At 40.2% G+C, this 18,808-nt stretch overlaps 1 long non-coding RNA gene across 1 annotated transcript in view; it reads left to right on the top strand.

Moving 5' to 3' along the window:
• LOC136296363 (uncharacterized) overlaps positions 1 to 7,378 on the top strand; it is a 29,404-nt gene extending 22,026 nt beyond the window's left edge. Inside the window, exons 4-5 of the long non-coding RNA XR_010722920.1 lie at positions 5,591 to 5,674; positions 6,136 to 7,378. This is a non-coding gene — a long non-coding RNA (uncharacterized lncRNA). The remainder of the gene's footprint in view (positions 1 to 5,590; positions 5,675 to 6,135) is intronic.
• The last annotated feature ends 11,430 nt before the right edge of the window (positions 7,379 to 18,808 follow it).

The following is an 18,808-nucleotide window of genomic DNA, read 5'->3' as shown; positions in this document are numbered from 1 at the left end:
TGTCTCCCCACTGAGTAGCTGTGAGTGTGTCAACACTGACTTTAATCCACTGCTGCTGAATCGATGGCCATCTTAATCCCCTTTGTGCTCAAATTGAGGCCAATAGATTCTGAAATTAAGAAATCAATAGACAATTGATGTCTTGGAGGAGATGAAAAATGAAACTCGACTTTGTGAAATAGCGTTACAAGATATACATAAATGTGATGGTGAAAATGGCCTTAGGAAAAGCAGTTTCAAACAATTTGCTACACCTTTGCCAGAGAACTGCTTGCATGTTTACTAGAGCAAGCAGGATTTGTGATGGTTTTGCACCATTTCTTAGACAGTTCACAGTCTTTGCCAGTTTTTCTGTCCTCCTTTTCTCAGTTTGATGTGTTTTAGTAGGTGGGGTTTTTTTACTGTTGTTGTTTGTTTGTTTGTTTTTTTTAATAATTTGCCTTTTATTCTGAGTCTGCACATTGTTCTGAGCCTGCCAACATCTCCTCCCATCTCACAACTTTCTCTTTTAATCTTTTTCTTGATTCTGGCATACCTATACCTTTTGTGCAGTACTCCACACTTCTTGAATCACTATCTTGTGTGCTAATCCTTCTTAAAATCCTTATCCTTCTTAAAATCTCATATGTTTTCTAAGGCTCTAATAAAAATCCGTTAGGCATTAAACAAACCTTTTAAGATTGGTTGATGCCTCTTGTGTTGACAACGGCAGCTTCTGGATGAGTCTTAGCTGTTTTCTCTGAGTATTGTAATTCATTAAACTTGAAGATATTGCTGGTGAATATCATTCTTGTGCTCTAGCCTGCAAACCCTAAATATTAGTAAAATTTATGAGTCGGTGAGTTAATTCAGTAGTGCCAAGCTCACAAGCCTAGACAAGAGCTGCAGAAGTGAGATCCAAGCAGGTTTAAAAATATCCAGCAGTGTGCTCTGTGACTGAGGAAACTGAAATCTTGGTTTCTTGTGGCTTTATATGGTGTGGTTGGATTATCCTCTGGCAAATTAAGTGCAGGCTCTGACTGAAACTTTTCCTGAAGTTCTAACAGCGTTTGCAGCGCTCTGCACTCAGGGGGATTCTCTGAAGTCTGACTCCCTGATTAAGTAGTGCTGATCTAATTTCTTTCCTCTGCACTGGAACATCTTTTCACAAAACTTTCAGGGTCTAAATGCTGTAAGCCTTCAGTTTCTCTCTTCAAATTTTCCCCGAATCTGTCTGAGTGGTTCTGATGTTAAGAGAGTGCACAAGGGCAGTGGGATTACCCTACCCCTTTTAGTCTCAAATCAACCTTACAAAAATGGTTGGAGTATGTCTCATGGTTCAAATCTTTTTAAAATTGATGGCTGTTTGAGGATGAAAAGAAAAATGCTTACCTTAAAGTACCAGTGAAACTTAAGAAGCAAAGCACTGAATTATTAAGCCAAAAAAAAAAAATATATACATCTCTCTATAACTAGGTTTAACAACAACATCTAGGGTGGCTGTAGAACTGTGAAATCTTCATTATGGGAGTGGATGGAGGATTGTCTAAAAAAATCTCTGCCTATCTTTTGGTGTAGAGTTGGGTGCAGAATATCTCTTGAGAGATATTTTGGTGGACATGCATTTGTAACCACCTTTGTGTGTCAGAAGGCGTAGAGAACAAGGCTTATTCTTGTTTTGCATGTCACATGTTAAGACAGTTTCATTCTAAGAAGAAAATGGGAAATAAAAATTTGTAGCAAAATTAAAATATACTTCCCCTTTCCATGGAGACTTATTTTGTAATTCCTATAGAATTTTTCCTTATAGAAACAGAAAGCATGGCAAATTTGTTTATAAATGATGTAAAAAAATAAGAACGTAGTTTTGGAAATTCTTGGAGAGAAATCCAGATTTTTAAGGAGCCAGAGGGAACTTATATATTTGATTTGAAAGAGATTCTGCTTATGTCGGTAGAGTTCATAGCTGGATTTCATAGTTATTGGAGAGCACAGAGGGGCCTCCTCACTTTGATTTAGGAACTTGCTCTGAATGGGGAAATCACAAAAGGGGTTTGGCAGAGTTTGGGTGCTGGCAGAGAGTGGGGAGGAGTGGGTTGCTCTTGTGTGTAGGTAGGAAATAAAATACTCCTGTATGCCCATCTAAGAATGTTGACTGTAGAAATAGTTTTACACTCTCTGATGAACCCAGGTGGTGGTGTAAAGTTAAGTTTTTCCCATTCCTGTGTATTGGACCTCAATGGGCCTTGAAGCAAACTTTCCAGTGCTGAAATCCCAGCTGGTGGCTAATGCCATGGTGGCTGCTGTGAGGAACCGCTTGGAAACAAGTTTCTGAGGTGTTTTCTGAACACAGCAGTATTTTCCTCTGCAGAAACACAGAGGAAAAGAGTGCCTGTAAATGTACATTGGGATTTGGGTAAACCTGTGTTGCATTAAGTCTTCCTGAATTAATGTTATTTTTTCCAGACATTGCATTTTAGGGGGATTTTTTAAATTGGAAGGGGTGGCCAAAGCCTTTTAGTAATTTGTAAGCTTCCTATGGTGATTTGTTATTTTCTCCTAAAATTTGGCTTTTATTTCCTGCTGGAATTTGTTTCACTTTGGACTTTGGACCTTTGTCTGCTGACCTAAAGATCCTGTTAAGTCAGAAAAATCTTTTCCTTAGAGTAGCTATTTATAGACTAATTCATCGCTTAAGCCAAACTGAGCGTTTTTAAAACTCTTGGTGGAAAGTTGATTTTACAGACCTTGAATCATTTGTTCCTTATCCTTTGTGAACCTTTGCTTGACCTCTGCACCCTGAGAATGATGACAGAAATGTAACGGGCCGATCTCCAGTCAGAATGTCTCCATGGTCTCATTAAGCAGGCAGTTGTATATTCCCATGGGATATTTCTATTTTTAGATTTCATGGTTCTACAGCCATCCTACATGCTGTTAACCTGAGTTATAGAGAGATGTATTTTTTTTTTTTTGGCTTAATAATTCAATGCTTTGCTTCATAAGTTTCACTGGAACTTTAAGGTAAGCATTTTTCTTTTCATTCTCTCCTCTTGCTTATCTGAAAATTTCACAGAAATTAATTTTAAAGTGAGCAGGACATGTTTAGAGATAAAAAAAAAATCCCAAAAGTATTTGCTTTCCACTCTTTGTTGTACCTCAGCCATGTTTTAAAATCCAGTGAAGGAGCAGTCTCAGTCTCAAAAGTCAGCAGACAACTACTCATTATGCCTCATTATTTCATTGTGTGTTCCTTATTCTGGTATTATCAGGCAGCAGAGTTAAAACATTTTTTGGTCTTCCTTTTTTTTTTTTTTTTTTTTTTTTTCTTTTCAAAGCACTCCAGCCCAATACACTCCAAGGAAAGGATCTCAGTAACAGAGTCCAGGTAGCTATCAAGTTTTTCCTCTCTCTGGGCAAGAAGCAAATGTATTTTCTCATTATTTCTCTTTGTTGTTTGCACATTAATCTGAAACCAGAAAGAAAAAACCAACAAGTACTAAGGGTGATAAGGGATTTGCTGATGTTTCATGAAGGCAGCTAGATTACAGCAATACAGCTGGGAAATGGGAATAGTAAAATCTACTCTAAACTCTATTTTACTATAATGACTCATAAAATATCAGTTCTTTGCTTTAGGACACTGTGGCTGTATAGTAACTATGCATTTCTGCAGAAAGTATCTCTAAGTTGAGTATAAGACTAACTTATCAAATTGAGAGGAAATTAGGGAAAGTGGTAATTTTTTTAAGATCAAATATGATTTTTCTGGACCCAGATTTTTGAGTAAAAATTGAAGATAAATCTTAAGAAAAGAAAAAAAAAGTGGACTATAAATGTAATAACTTGCTAGAGCCTTTTACGAACCCTCAGTACAAACAATATTTTTTGTGATAGCTTTGAAGATGGAATTTGGGTCATATTTCATGTGCTGATGCATACAACAGTGGCTGTAGTACATGACAAATATATTTTTTTTTCTTAGAAAACCTACATCCCATCAATACAAAAACCTACCACCTAGAACTCCTATTGCACTTTTTCTTGCTCACTATAAATCTGCAAGTGTTTTGATGAGGGAAACAAAGAACAGTTCAAAAAAAGAAGGATTATAATTTTTCATTTTAATTGAGATCTTTGTGGTACTCATTGCACTCCAAGTGGACTCTAGAAATGCACTTTGTTATGAGACCATGCCAAAGAGCCTGGTCTTTAATTTATGGAAGTAGTGATGCTCTGCAGTGCAGCCCCACAGAAGTCAGCAGAGCTGCTTCATACAGCCCTAGAGGAGGGTCTGCTTTATCTGTTTGGTGTCAGAACAACTTAACACAGGGTTGGTAACATTCTTCCCAGGTTCAGTTTACCCTGCAGTTATTAAGGTTTTTATCTCTGGATGTCTGTAATCAAGCCATTTGCAGCCAAACCCAGACAACCCGTGCTCATTTTGGTCAGTAGGTCAGGTGAGTTGGACCCTAAAAATGTTTGTTCCATAAAGCTGGATGAAGTAGGGTTCTAAACTTTGTAAAAGGAGGCAGAATACAGATATGCCTAGCATTTTGTAGAAGGTTATCAGCTTGTTTTGCTCTTGATCCTCATCTGAAAGAAATGTACCCATGTTAGTGTGAATATATCCTGCTTTTGACCTGAGATATACCTGCGATACATTACCTGGTGCAATATATGGACTGGTGGAATATATTGGCCATCACCAACCCCACCCCTGCATGGACCCACCATGAACCCATGGTGAACATGATGGTGTTGGGTTAATTTTGGACTCAGTCATCTTAAAGGTCTTTTCCAATGATTCTGTATTTTTTTCATTCTGTATTTTACATGTGCTGACAGGGCAAGCTGGGGGTGCAGCTGAGCCTGCACTGCCCAGGCTGCCCCTGAGCTGTGCAAATCCGCAGCTAGGTTCTGTGGGATATGAGAAAAGCTGCTGCAAAATGATGCCTTAAATTTTATCTTTCATGTTTTTCAGATTCTCTGCTGCCTAAGGGTGTAGTTTTGAGTCTCATATTAAGTGCTGGTGAGCTCTCTTCACAGAGTAGGGAGACAAAACACATCCTTTTCCTAATGAAGACCAAGGACAACTTTCAGGTCCAAAAGTACAAACAACAGTGGGCTGAAGGGAGGAACAAGAAGGATGGGACCTCACAACCTGAAGCTGTAATTGGACAATTAAACCTCAATATGCAGATGGACCAAAACTTACAAAAATGTAAGATCTTATGACTGGTCAGACATTTGGTGACCATTTTGGGTCCACCTTGGGTGTAGCCCTGGTCAGGCCCTGTCCTGCCCAAGGTGTATCCTTGAAGGCCTTTCAACAAATACCTACTTTATTCTCTAGCTCTGTCCAGGCTCTGTTTCAGGTCAGTCTTCCCAAGGCATCAAAAGGGCGTTCTGGCTATTTTGACCCTGCAGAGCACTTCTGTGTTTCACGGGCAGCAGACTGGCCCTGGAGCCATTTGAAGCAGGTATCGAAATAGGGGAAGGAGCACGCTCCATGCAGAATGCACTGCCCTAGGACCATGACAGGGAGACAGTACACAGATAGTTTTAATTTTTATTTGCTCCACATCTTTTCTTTTCCATTGTTTTGCAGTTGTGGAACTCCAGCTTGGGGAGGCTGCCTGTGCCTTATTTTGCTGTTGAGCCTTCACCATCCAGACAGCAGAACTGGCTTCAGGTCAGAAAAACAAGTTTTGGCCTCTTGTGATTTCTGCAGCCCAGTGAAAGATAAACAAGCCTGGAATTTATTGCAAATGCGAGGGGAATATGAGGGAGGTCTGCCAGCTGTCTTATCACTTCTCCCTGTCATTTGTGCTGTTTTATTTTGGTGCTTCTCCTAATCCACCTCACGGTGGCTGCCCAGTGTACATGTGCAAATACAACATAGAGCTCTCGAGCAAGGGAAGGAATACCAAGAGTGACCTTGCATGGCAACAAGGAAAACACTGCTGTGGGCCTTGCAATTTGTGATGATGAGCAACATCAGTGTCCTTAAATTTGACTTCTCCTTCAGGAAGAGATCCTGGGCAGAGGTGATGCAGCAGGCTCTAAAGAGAAAGGTCAGGGTGGCAAATACTCGGCTAGAAAGTGATTTCTGCACAGTTCACCCTGATACGTTCTCTGTCTTTCCCAACACAGCTCAGGAGGGATATGAGAGAGAAGAAACAGCTGCACTGTGTCCCTGCCAGGGCTGTGACCTGCGACAGTGGTTCCACTGCTGAGGGAGCAACGTGAGGATCCTTTTTAGGGACAGGTTTCAGTAAATTGCTGCTGGTCCTGCCTCTGCCCTAAGCCACTTTGAAAGCTGAAGGCAGAGGTGCCACAAACACAACCTATCGCCTCCTGTCTGCTTCCACCCAATACAGACTGTTTTTTCAAAATTTATCACTTGGAGGAAAAAAATATTCTCTTAAAAATCTTTATAGATTTATCCAGAGATAGACTAACCTGTGCACTAATAGGATTTCTGCCTTAGGAACTGGGCAATAATCTAAATTGATCCAACACACAGTAGCAAAATAGGGAGGGGAGAAAATGTACTTTTTTTTCCTCAGCACAGACTCCAAGAATTCCAAGATACTGATAACATTTAACCTTCTCTCCTCTTCTGTAAATTTCTGTCCCCTGAGGACCCTGACAATGGCTAAAACCCAATTGTTCAGTCCAGCAGAGCTCTAGAGACATCCTGCTGTTCTAAAATTGTAACTGTGAAACAGGATGGCAGTGTCTCATTATAAAACTTCTCTGTGATACCATTTCTAAATCAAGTTAGTATGCAAGAAGTGTCTTGGAGCAGAAGAGCGGCTTTTCTGTTTTTCATTCCCCTCTGATATTGTCTGTGTGGGAGGCAGCTGTTGGAAGGCCTGCAAGAACTTGAGAATTTGACTGAAAGCCATAAAATTGTAGAAATACATTCAAAAGCTTTGTACAGTTTTGATTGGAATCTGGGTTGCAAGTTTAAGGCGAAACCTGAAAACTTCATCTGCCTATTCTTTTTTGAAGTAAAAGTTTTGCTGTGAATTATATGGAGCATCTAATTTGAAATAATAAAATATATCTGTAAGGAAGAAGTGTAAATACTTTCCTGGAATCAACTCCCATGCAAGAAATTAATTACAGAAAAGAATTCTCTTCAGCATCTATGTCTGCAAATGTCTGTTTTCATCTAGGGCTGCTGTTCGTTGCTATTCAGAGGTGCTTTCCAACTGTTTTATCATATTGTGTTAATTAAGATGATGTTTTCATTAGTTTCAGTTCACATATTGTTGGAATCTAGATTTTTGAAGAGAGATTTTAGCAGATAATGGAATGTGGGCAGCACAGAGGAGGCCACAGGGAGCTCATTACCCTTTTCCCAATTCATTGTGGTTTCATCAGTCATTAATTCCACTCTAAGTTCCCTGTTGTTAGAATGTACATTGTGAGTGACTTCGCTTTTCATGTTCAACGATGTGCCACTTTCCATCCATAATACAAAGGTAGACAGTAATTACTGGCAGCATTAGAGTACTTCAAAAGATTTAGAGATGTGGAAGAAGGCTCCCTGAGGAGGGTGCATTTGAGAGTGTTTGAGACAACAACACAACCTTGTAAGGCTGGAGAAAAAGGCAGCGAAGGACAGGGTGTGGGTTTGACCCATACTTCTGAGGGTCAGCCTGGCAGAAAAGTGGCTATAATTAATTTGAAGGAGACTGCTTCTCAAAGGTGTTTTGTAAATCAAAAGGTTTAATAAAGAAAAAATAACAAAATAACAAACGTTACAGAAAATAAATAATAAGCCAGCATAGGTGCCTGAGAAATCTCTTGCACCTTGCTACAACACTTTGAAAAGCCTTTTCTTCCTTTTGTGGTCTTTCTTAAATACTGAATGTTCTAGGAGGGATAACCTGGCTTGCAGCAAATAAGATTACCAAGGGGTTTTGAACTACATCGTTAGGGCCAAATCCATGCCCTGTGCTGGCACTGAGCCAATCCTTGTCAGGAGGGTATGGAAGAATCTGTGTAAACTTCCTAACATGTCTGAAGGTAAGCTGAAGCTCTTTCCCTGTTTGGAAACACCTGCTGGCGGTCTGGGGTGCATCACTACAAAAGGGCTGAAGTTGAACTTGCTCTTATATCACAAAGTGATGGAGGGAGTTAGGTTGAAGCCTCTTTGGTCTAAGGCCCTGCTGAAAGCGAGGCTGACTTCAGTGTTGGGATATTGCTCAGGGCTTTTCTCAATTGAGTTGTAGATGTATTTGAGGACACTGACTCAGGTTTGACTACTCCCAAGATGTTGAGCTTTTACCTATATTTATTTCTTGTAACTAGCACCTCTTACCCTTGTCCCGTTGCACTTCACCTCTCTGAATAATTTGTGTTTCTTCTGTCTACACCACCCCACTTAGCAGTTAAAGACAGGAATATGTTCCTCCCTTGGACCCTTTTTCTTTTCCAGGCAGCACCAAATGAGTTTTTTCAGCCTCTTATGGTACTTCATGTGCTCCAGGCTCTGTAACATCTGCTGTACTCTCTCTTGAATGTCTGTGTTCCTCCTGTACACAGGAGCCCCAACTGAGACAGAGTACTCCATATGCTGTCTTGCAAATGCCAAACAATGATGAAAAATCACTTCTCTTGACTACTTCTCTATGCTTTTGCCCAGTGTTTGGTTGTTTATATTTGCTGCAGTGGTGCACTGCTCACTTGCCCTCAATTTGCCCACCAGCACCCATGGATCCTTTACCTGTGGAGCTGCATTCCAGCTGCTTGGCCTCTAGCCCGTGCCAGAGCGCAGATTATTCCTCCCCATGCACAGGGAATTTCCTGAAATCTGGGAAATTTTCTGCCAGCTCATTTCTGCAGTCTGTTAAGCCCCTGCTCCAGCTCCCACTGGCCATCCTTGAAGATGCATCTGATGTTTGTCTTGCTCAAGACATCACAAGCCTTCCCAGCCACCATAACCTTTCAAAGACAGATCCTTAGATCATAGAGAACAGATCCTTAATGCATCAGCCAACGCCCTTGGGTGCATCCTTCCTGCTCTCACATATTTTGGTAGAGGCTTGTGTAACCTCTACTTTGATCTTCTTCTACCACGAGCAGTGCTTCACTGCCCCTGGCTTTGCCCTCAGCACAGGGGTGTGGGAGGACACCTTTCAGGAAATACAAAGGCCATGAAAGCACCAAATGACTCGGGTATTTCTATGTGGAGGGTCAATGTCCATGCCCATTTAAATTTGTAGACTCATGTGGTTTATATCCATGACACACAGGAGCCAAAGGATGCGCACATACAGAGCCTTGTGCCCTGACATCCCTGTCTGTCACTGTAGAGATGGACATGACACACCATGCAACATATCAAAAACTTATTTCTTAATTGCTGTGTTTCCTTTTTGTGCATTTCTAAACAAAGCATGTACAGAACATATTTCTAAACAAAGCGTGTACTTAAATTGTTAATTAGCTCATCATGTTCATTGGTACAAAACAATCAATGTCAATATATTTGGCAAGTGTTCACAAAAATCTAAAAGCATGCATTCATTTCTTTTTCCTTAACTACAAAACTGCAAATACCCTTTTAATTGTCTCTGTTTTATTGGTTCTCATGAAAAAAACCTTGTCTTCTTTCCTTTCACAGGTAAACACGAATCTTACCAACTTCTTCTTCTGCTAACTCAGTCATTTGGCTCACAGACCTGCTGTCAGTGCCCCCAAGACCTGTCTCATACAACTGCAAATGGACCGTGTGCACACTAAGGCTCACACCTGGGAGCTGGTAACAAGCTCCCCAAAATGGATTGAGGTGATACCAGACTTATGGCTGGGCTATTGTTCTATTAATAGATTTGCTATCCTCTTTTGGTTTCTTACTAGGTGCCACAGCTTGGGCAGATCCAGAAGTGAAAGCTCTCTCTAAGAAAGTGAAGTGATGGCTGGTTATAAGTCAGCTCTCAAGCAGACGTGTGCAGAGAAAGGTAGGACAGAGAACTACCAACTATCAGGAAAGCTGAGTATAATCCTGGCACAGTCTTAATAACTCACAGAGCATATTAGGTGCTGAAATTCTTATTCCTCATTTTCTTGACAAATGATGCAACAAGAGCAGAAAATGGCTAATATGAATCTTGTCTCAAGACGGTGATTACAGTGGTAATAAGGAATGATATAAACTTAACTCGTTCCTGTTACAGAGTGCTAAGGAGAGTAAATTGGACTTCAGGAGCAGTGTGCAGCCAGAACAGAAACTGGCTATGAAATAGCTGTTTAATCACCCTTTTTCATGATTTTTGAATTCTGTTTAGCATGCAGGGTTCTCGTGTGACACTCAAAGCGACAGAAAACAAATGCTTCTTTGCTGTACCTCTTGACCATCAAAGATAATTTTATTTCAAGGAAGGACATTCTGTAAGGATTTCAGACTCACAGAATGGTTTGAGTTTGAAGAAATCTCTAAAGTTCATGTGGTCCAACCCCTCTGAAATGAGCAGGGACACCTGGAACTACACTGGATTGCTTAGAGTCCCAGTCAGCCTGACCTCAAACATATCCCGGGATCATTCACCATGTCTCTGGACAGCCTGTTCCTGTGTTTCACTGAACATCATTGTAAGAAATCAAATTCAAAAAATTTATTCCCTATAGCTAGTCTGAATCTACCCATGAAATACTTCTTCACAAATACCATCTTCTAGCCAGACTCTGTGAAGGTTTTCTTCACTTGAACATGAAATCTTGCAGAAAACACAATACATGAAACAGAAATCATGGCAAAAGGAGGCTTCAGTTCCTGGAAATCTCTATTTAATGGTCTGGATTTTGATCCCTTCCTATATTTTCTAAATAAACTATCATTAAATCAGTAAGCCCTGATAAATCCAATAACTGGTTTAGCCCTTTAGTTTGTTTTCAGGCAGCAATAATGTATCTCAGTGTCTTAGGAGAGGGCACAATCTTTCCAAGCCACTGTTTTGCAGCCCTCTGGGGCAGCCCTCTGCTGAGCTGTCAATACGTGGATTATCAGGGGCCTGCCCCTTTCACTTCCATCTCTCAAAAGGCTTCTCTTAAAATCTTGATTCCTTTAAGAGTCTTGTCTTGTCTCCTTAGTGACTGTGTTTGAAATGATTCTTTCTGGAACATAATAGCTTGGCTTAGGACTGTCCATTTTACCAAATTCTTGCTATTTTAAACCATGAAAACAATTTTCTTTATTTTGTTTTTGACATCTCTGTTCTTTTAGTACTTTACTGTTTCTTTAATGTATCCATTTATGTGTGACCAAATGAGAACTATCTCATTTTATTGGGATTTTCTGATTCTGTTATTCATTCTGACATTTTTCTTTCCACTGGTGTAGAAGTTGGTTTGTTCAGCCCCGAAAAGCATCCCAGACAACAGTGTTAGAATTTTGATATTAGAAACATGCACACAGACTGATTATCTTCTATTTGCAATGTTTCTTCTTCAGTGATCTGTTTCTAGTTCATCTGCAGACTTGCAGATTCAATGCAAAGCTTTTTATCATGTTTGCATGCAGGTTTACTGCTGGTTTCAGATCATTAGCTGCTCTTGAAAGTGTTTGTGGTATTACTAATGGGACCCAAGCTGAACCTTAGTTGTGATTAAGTACTTCCATATTTGCAAAATCCTCTTTGGTGGTATCTGCTAGTTTCTCTTTTGGGTCTTACAGCTAGTGCTCACTGATTAGTTTCTGCTTTGAAACTGCAACTCCAGGGGAAGCTTGAAAATGTTATTCATAGATACTTACTTGGGTCAATATAGCAAGTGCACCATCTATTTCACTTTGTGTACACATCTTCAAGTAGCTCCCAAACCCATGGACGTGTAAGAGGCTAATAAAAAGCCTGCTCTGTGATTCTGCAGCAGTTCTGCTCTCAGCCCTCCCTGCTGCTTCTGGAAAGAGAGTTTGATTTATTTAAACAGGTCAAAAGTTGGTATTTTCTGTTGATGCCAAAAGGTTTTTCTTTTTTGGGCTCCTCTGGTGCTGTAGCCTCCATGCCAGTTTCTAATCTAGCACAAATTCTGTGGGCTTTGCAGGGGGCTTACATTTTTCTTCTGATTTTTGAACCATTTTGTATTGGAGTCTTGGCACATGCAATATTACTTGGAAATGGGGTCATGGGGCAAGCCAAATAATATGGCTCTTGCTTGAGACCAAAGTCTGGTCTTTTATGGCATAAGACCTTTTACGTCAGTCATTCTTAGTGTTTTCTGCAGCTCATATCTCCAGGCCATCAACATGCCCTTTCACATTTTCATATGAATTGTCTGTCTTGCTGTCCAGTGAAATTTTTATATGTATTCCTGTTAAATATTTAAATTCTACTTTAATGTTCTGAGGTGGAAACAGATGCAAGGATTTCAGTTCTGCTCATAAATTTAGCACCCTGCTTTTCCAGTTCCCTCTGTCATGGCACAGAAGGTACAAAAGTCTCATTTTGGATCCTTTGTTACATCCCATAGCATTGCCATGAGGAAGGAGAATGCTCAACTTCTCATGCCATTAAGCTTGAAATTTCTGCATAATTTCGACCAGCTGCATCTCAGAACGAAAAATTGTGCAATCCAAGATAATGGCCCATTTTCTTCCAAGGTGAAGAAAATGGGTCCTACTGCAATAGGAAATGCAGAGAAAATGTCCAAGAAGGCCTCCTCCCTCTGATAGTGTTGTACAGGTACACCCAGATGTGACATTATTCACATGTGACACTTCTCCAGCCTGCCTTCAAAACCTACTTCAGTGGGTTCTCTAGGAGGTATGAAAAAGAATTGTGTAATTGTCGTATAACATTACCTTTTCCTTTGCTTTACTGGTAACCAAGGAGAAATCAGATCCATAAATTGTTTTTTTCTTGGAATGTTGTTTCCTGCTTTTGCATGGCAGATCCCACACGTTCTGTGTCTTTTCTGAACTCCTGTGATTTTACTGGCACATGTTGTTTGATCACATTTTTATTTTGGGCTCTGTATAGGGTACTCTTTTGGTGAAATTTAGTTGTTCCAACCATGCTAATTTGGTAATTTTCTTTAGCTGCACTTGCTCCTCTGTGTCTATCCTGTGTGTGTTGTGAGTGTTAATGGAATGCTATTTAATAAACATGATCGCTTAAGAAAAATTATTAAAAATTCTTTACTGTGTTTAAAACACATCTCACAGACTTTTTGGTGCACTGAAGCATAAGTTTTACACATCAACACAGCTTTTTTTTTTTTCCATTGTCTGTGCAGTTGCCTAAACCATTTTTTCTGTAGTATTTTTCCCTGTAGTCGTGCTGATTGCTGTGTTATGGCATTGCTTCCTGCTTTCCACCATTTGCAAAATTCATCTTTGTTGCAATTGCTTCCCAATATTGCTTACAGATTCTTATCAATATATCTTGTTGGCCTTTCTCTAGGATTCTGTGTAGCTATTTCTTTTACTGTTTGATATATGCACATCTGTATCTATCCTGACTGTAGTGGTGTGAAATACATCCCTAGAGCTCACAGACTTGCTTTTTAATAGTTATAACCTGTCTAGTTTTTAATAAGAAAGTCTTTTATGACCCCATCTTCAGAGGAAAGGGTCCTTAAATTTGCCTCTTCATTTTGTCTCTTCCTCATTGCAGTTTTTTAATAAGTAATGGACAGTGCTCTAGACTTGCTGTGAATTTGTAAATGCATTTCCATCTTTGCTGAGTTTTTGTATTAATGTTCACAAAATACATAGCATTTAGGATGAAGGAAAAAAAGAGTTTGTAAGACCTTCTTCAAACAACAGCCAAAAACCTCACATTCACAAGCCCTGAGCCTCATGGTGAACTTAAGCCACCAGGATATGTGCTGGAAAGGCGCAGCAGGACAGGCAATGCAGCAAGGTTCTAATGACAGCACTGTTCAGAGCTGCTTGACACAGGTGATTGTGAAGCTGCAGAGTGGGGAGACACTGCTGAACCTCATGCTCACAGTGCTGGGCCATGTGAAGTCTGATAGAAACCTTGATGACACTGACTGCTTGAAGGTAAAAGTCAGGATTATGAAAGGAGACCAAAAAGCAGAATCACAGCCCCAGACTTCAGGACAACAGACTTTGAGTCTTCAGGGACCTGGGCCTTGTTCTGTCCAGTCTGAAAATCTCCAAAGCCAGTGATTCTCTGAGCATCATTTTCTCTGTGAATGTCGTTTTCCCTCTTCCATTGTACTGTTTTCTGTCTTTTTATGCTGCAACTGCTGGATCATCCTGTCTCTGTCCATCTGCTAAACTCCTCTCACTGAACTGTTGAAGGTGATTGATCTGCTGTGGTCAGCCATGTACACACAGCTTTCTGTTTCACTGACCTGTTATGGTTTTCTGTCTTGTGGAGTCTTATTCTCTTCAGTGGACATTTCAGTGCTGCAGGTCAAAGTGGTCATAAGGCTGCTGAGAAGGAGCAAGGATGAGAGAAACAAGGGCACAGCTGGTGCTATTTTCAGCCTGTTCAGTCTGAGATCAGTGTACAGGGAGTGACAACACATATCATGGAAGCAAATGCATGGCTACATACCTGGAGGTCTTTGTTTTCCTCACCTAAGAATGATGTTTGACAAGGGGATGAGCAAAAATGGAGACCGCTGAAGATCTTTGACTTGGAACTAATCAGTCCAGAACTAGCATTAAAGATGGTGGACATAAAAACCAGGCTGGGTTGTTCTTCACAGTCATAGGAGTGGAGACCACTCACTGTATTGCAAGAGGGATGATGAACAAGCAGAAGGAGCTGAAAAATCTTAATGCAGGGTCTTAGTTACCCACATATCTGTTGCAAATAAAATATATTTCAGAGAGAGCCTGTTCAGCAAGTGCTTTGAATGTGTTTCTGATGAACTTTGGTAAAGTTAATTAAGAGCAGTAGAATAGGGTGGACATTAATTAAATACTGGCCAATAGAAAAAAAACCTGTTTGACAGTATTTAGACAAAGATCATGTTAGCTGAGAATGATCATGAAACGATATATTTAGGATTCACAGGATTTGAAGGAACATAAGCAGCAAGACAGTAACAATGGATTTCAAGTAGGAAGGCTTCAATACTCACAAAATTGGTAGGTGTTGCCTGGGAGGCAAGCCTGATGGAACAGGGAATTTAAGAAAGCTGGTAGTTCCTTAAAGACGAATATTAATAAGGCTCTCTCCTTGTGGAGGAGAGATAAGAAGTCAGTGAGAGATCAACTTGGCTAAATTATGAGCCTTTCATTGACTTCAAACACAGGAGAAAATGATACAGACAGTAGAAACTAGGTCAGGTTACTAAGGAGAATAAAAGCATTGTGAGAGCTCTCAGTGACCTAATCAAAAAGGTTAAGACATGAAGTGAGATGAAACAGCAAGGCACATTACTTAGGAGAAGTCCAAACCTTGACACTTAATAGAAGATTTGGAGAAGCCTAAACTGATGAATGCTTTATTCTGTGCTGATCTTCACTTGCCAGCAGGTAGACAGCACTATTAATACCCGTGTGCAAAGGGGTGAAATGACAGCCAGAGCAGGAGAGCAAAACAACAGAGGGAATTCTCAAACTGATCATGTAAAGGTTTTTTTTGTCAAAGGAATTTTAGCAGCCCTAGCAACTTTGTTCCCATGGGAGTGCCTGGAGATAAGTGAGGTACCCAGAGGGTGCAGAATGTGGATGGACATTAGGGAAGTGTGGTCCAGAGGAAATGACAGTAAACTGATTAGTTCTCTCAGAAGAACATAACACACAAGCATTTCACCTTGAAATGCAGGATATAGTCAGTGAAGTCCTTCAAATTTTCCTCAGGGTTTGACTGTGACCAGCGCTTATGTTAGTGACCTGTACAATGGAGAGGATCCTGAGATGAGAATCCCCATCAGAGCAACACAGACCATAATTCAAAATGATCCTGACAGAATGGATGTATGACCTGAAAAATGAGAACATTATTTAATAGGGAATGATTACACTTATGTAGGAATAATCAAATAGATGAGTATAGGATGAGAAGAAAACTCTCTGGACATTCTGAGATGGGTGAAGAGGCTACAGAGAGCTGCAAAATAGACAGAGATGAATGATGGCAAGCTTTGCAAAGTACTTAGTGTCACAGGGAATGTGTGAACAGGAGTACAGGCTGCCCTGTGATGTAATTACTTCTGTGTAGCAAAACGATGGCCTTAGACAGAGAATTGTGCCATTTTTTGTGTTGTCCTTCAAGACAGAGACGATCTATTCTCTAGCTGAGAAAAGTTTGAAACATGACCTACAAGAAAATACTGGAAGAATTTGGCTTGTTCAAGCTGAAAAAAGGATGCTGATAAGAACATACTACCTTCCTTATTTCATTTTCATATTATTTTTAAATTATTTTGCCCCCATTTTCTCTAGGTAAATAAAAAAGTAGAGTATCTTCTCTAAATTTATTTTAAAATGGAAAAAGGAGAAGACCTGACCTTCAGCAAGGAAGTTTCATTTGAGCTGCAGAGACTCTGTCATTGGGGCTGATTTCATTTACAAATATTCATCAGGAATGTCAAGAATGCCTTGGGCAGGGAGATGGGTGGACTGGGTAATGCCATCTTGGATTTCCTCCAGACTGATTTTCTGGGCTGTGAGTGAATGAGATTTTTATTTGCATTACTGTTTGGAGGCAGCGACCCTTCTCCCTACTAGTGCCACACTGGCATGTGAGCAGAATGACATGAGGATGAACAGGAATACTGCTGGCAGTAATCACTTGTTCCCCTATCTTTTCTTTCAGACCTCTAGTCACCAAACAGAGGGATATTATCCCATGGCCCAGCTGATTTTTCACTTTATACAGACAGAGTGAAATTCATATATAAGCTTTTGATTGAAAACTGTTTATTTCTGTGTGATGTGTAAATACCACATTATCACTTCACAATTGATGAGTGAGCAGAAAAATAAACATCTTTGTGATCATTTGTTTGTAATACAGGCAAATCTGTTCACATTATGAGATGAAATAATTTTGCCAGCTTCTAAATATCTTTTTCTCATTTTCATTGTTTGTCATGCTTCAGAACGGAATAAATCTGCAAGAATGTTGTAGAAAGGCAAAATATAATTGCTGAAGAGAGAAATTGGCAAGAATTTAGGACTTGTCTATCATTTGTCATCTATCAGTTGCAGAGGAGGCATAAATGACTCTTGTTAGACTCTGAGATGATTTGTATTAAGACAGAGTTTGTTGTGTTTAATGGCATTTAAACCTTCCATAAGACAATATGTTTCAGCCTTGTGTACTATCAGTTTTAGAAAACAGTTGTAGACAGAATTTCCTAGAAATAAAGGATGCTGTGGGTTGATTGATACATATGAACCCAAAGCCCCCAAGGACTGTTTGGCAGCTACAAAATACACTGAAGAACCAAGGACAAGAGTAAGACTTTTCTTCTTAATAAATCTGTTCTCATAAGCCATAAATAATTCTGATATCTAGGACGATGTTTTCAGGACAGGGAGCATCATGTTTTGGTGTTTGATATGGTTACACTTACATGTCATTTGTTCCTGTACATGAGAAGTTGCAGTACTGTGTCGAGAGATCTGGTTTTTATACCGTCAGAATGCATAATCAATGGAGTTTTAAATACTCTTTTTTTTAAAAAAAAAAAACTTGTGGGAAGTTATGCATAATGCAACATGTGAGAATACCTTTAGCACTGCTGCTAATGAAAATCTGTTTTTTGAAAATCTCAGGCTTTAATGAATGCAGGAATGTGTTATTCCTCGCAGACATTATTTTGAAGATTATCCCAGGTTATTAGATTTGATTAAAGGATTTTATGCTTGGCTTGCTTGAGAGCTGAGGATTAAGCAATAAGGAGCTTTCTCCTATGCTGTATCTTTGGGCTTATCATTTCAGTACCACAGGGCTTTGATTACTTACCCAATTTTGTAAAACATACAGATTTTGTTAATTTACAGCTTTTCAGATCAGTCAGAGCTATTAAGCCTGCTGGGTGATATCCTGCCTGACAAGCCCTATTACAGGCTAGGTTTGCTTCTGCTGGCTTGACCAATGTGTGCCCTTTGCCAATACAGAGCACTCAGCCCTTGTGGGGATCCCAATCCCTCCACAGAGGCACTTCAGTGTCCTTGGGGATTGAACTTGCCTACCTGTTAGCAAAGTTTTGGGGATCAGAACTTTTTTTTTAATTTGTATGGAGGATGTGATGTTCTGCAGCTTCATTCAGAGACAAGGAAAGATACTAAGACGGTTCAGGGGTTGCCTTCTGGATTGTTTGTCTACTTTACTGTAGAGCTATCCCTGATCTGCCTTTGCACAAGACCAGGCTTCATCTGGTGCTTTCTTCCAAAGTCTTTGGAGGGAAAAGTGAGGAATCTAGATGCTCACTTCACTGTTACAGTGATTTACAGGCAAGAGGGCAAACGTGTTTTCACTCCATGGATACTGCAGACAGTGGATATAAGTGTGTGTCTGTACGTCCTCTTCTGAAGGTAGTGCAGAGGTGGTCAGAAGTGCATGAGCAGGGTCAGAAGATCACTCTGAGTTACTCTCCTGAGGATAAAACCCCATTCTGCTTATGGTTCTGCCTCCCACGTACCAAGAGTTAGGGCTAATAGAAATTTTCTCTGCCCCAGTGGGTGTTGTGCTACGTTTGTGCTCACCCACAGCCTGTGCACTGGGGATGTCCAGGTGGGAATGCTGTCACTCTCATCCTCCAGCCAAACTTGCAGCAGTTTCAGCAGATGATCTGCTGCAGGTGCCTTTGTAGCCCAGTCTTCCCATATACACTGTCAAAGGGCAGGTCAAATTCAAGGATGTGGGTTTGTGTTTTG

This window comes from Chamaea fasciata, unplaced genomic scaffold, assembly GCF_029207755.1.
Source record: "Chamaea fasciata isolate MVZ Bird 193981 ecotype frontalis unplaced genomic scaffold, bChaFas1.0.hap1 SCAF_1, whole genome shotgun sequence".
In the NCBI taxonomy this organism is placed as follows: domain Eukaryota; kingdom Metazoa; phylum Chordata; class Aves; order Passeriformes; family Sylviidae; genus Chamaea; species Chamaea fasciata.
The sequence above is the reverse complement of the archived record's forward strand: the minus strand, read 5'-3'. Positions and strand labels throughout refer to the sequence as shown.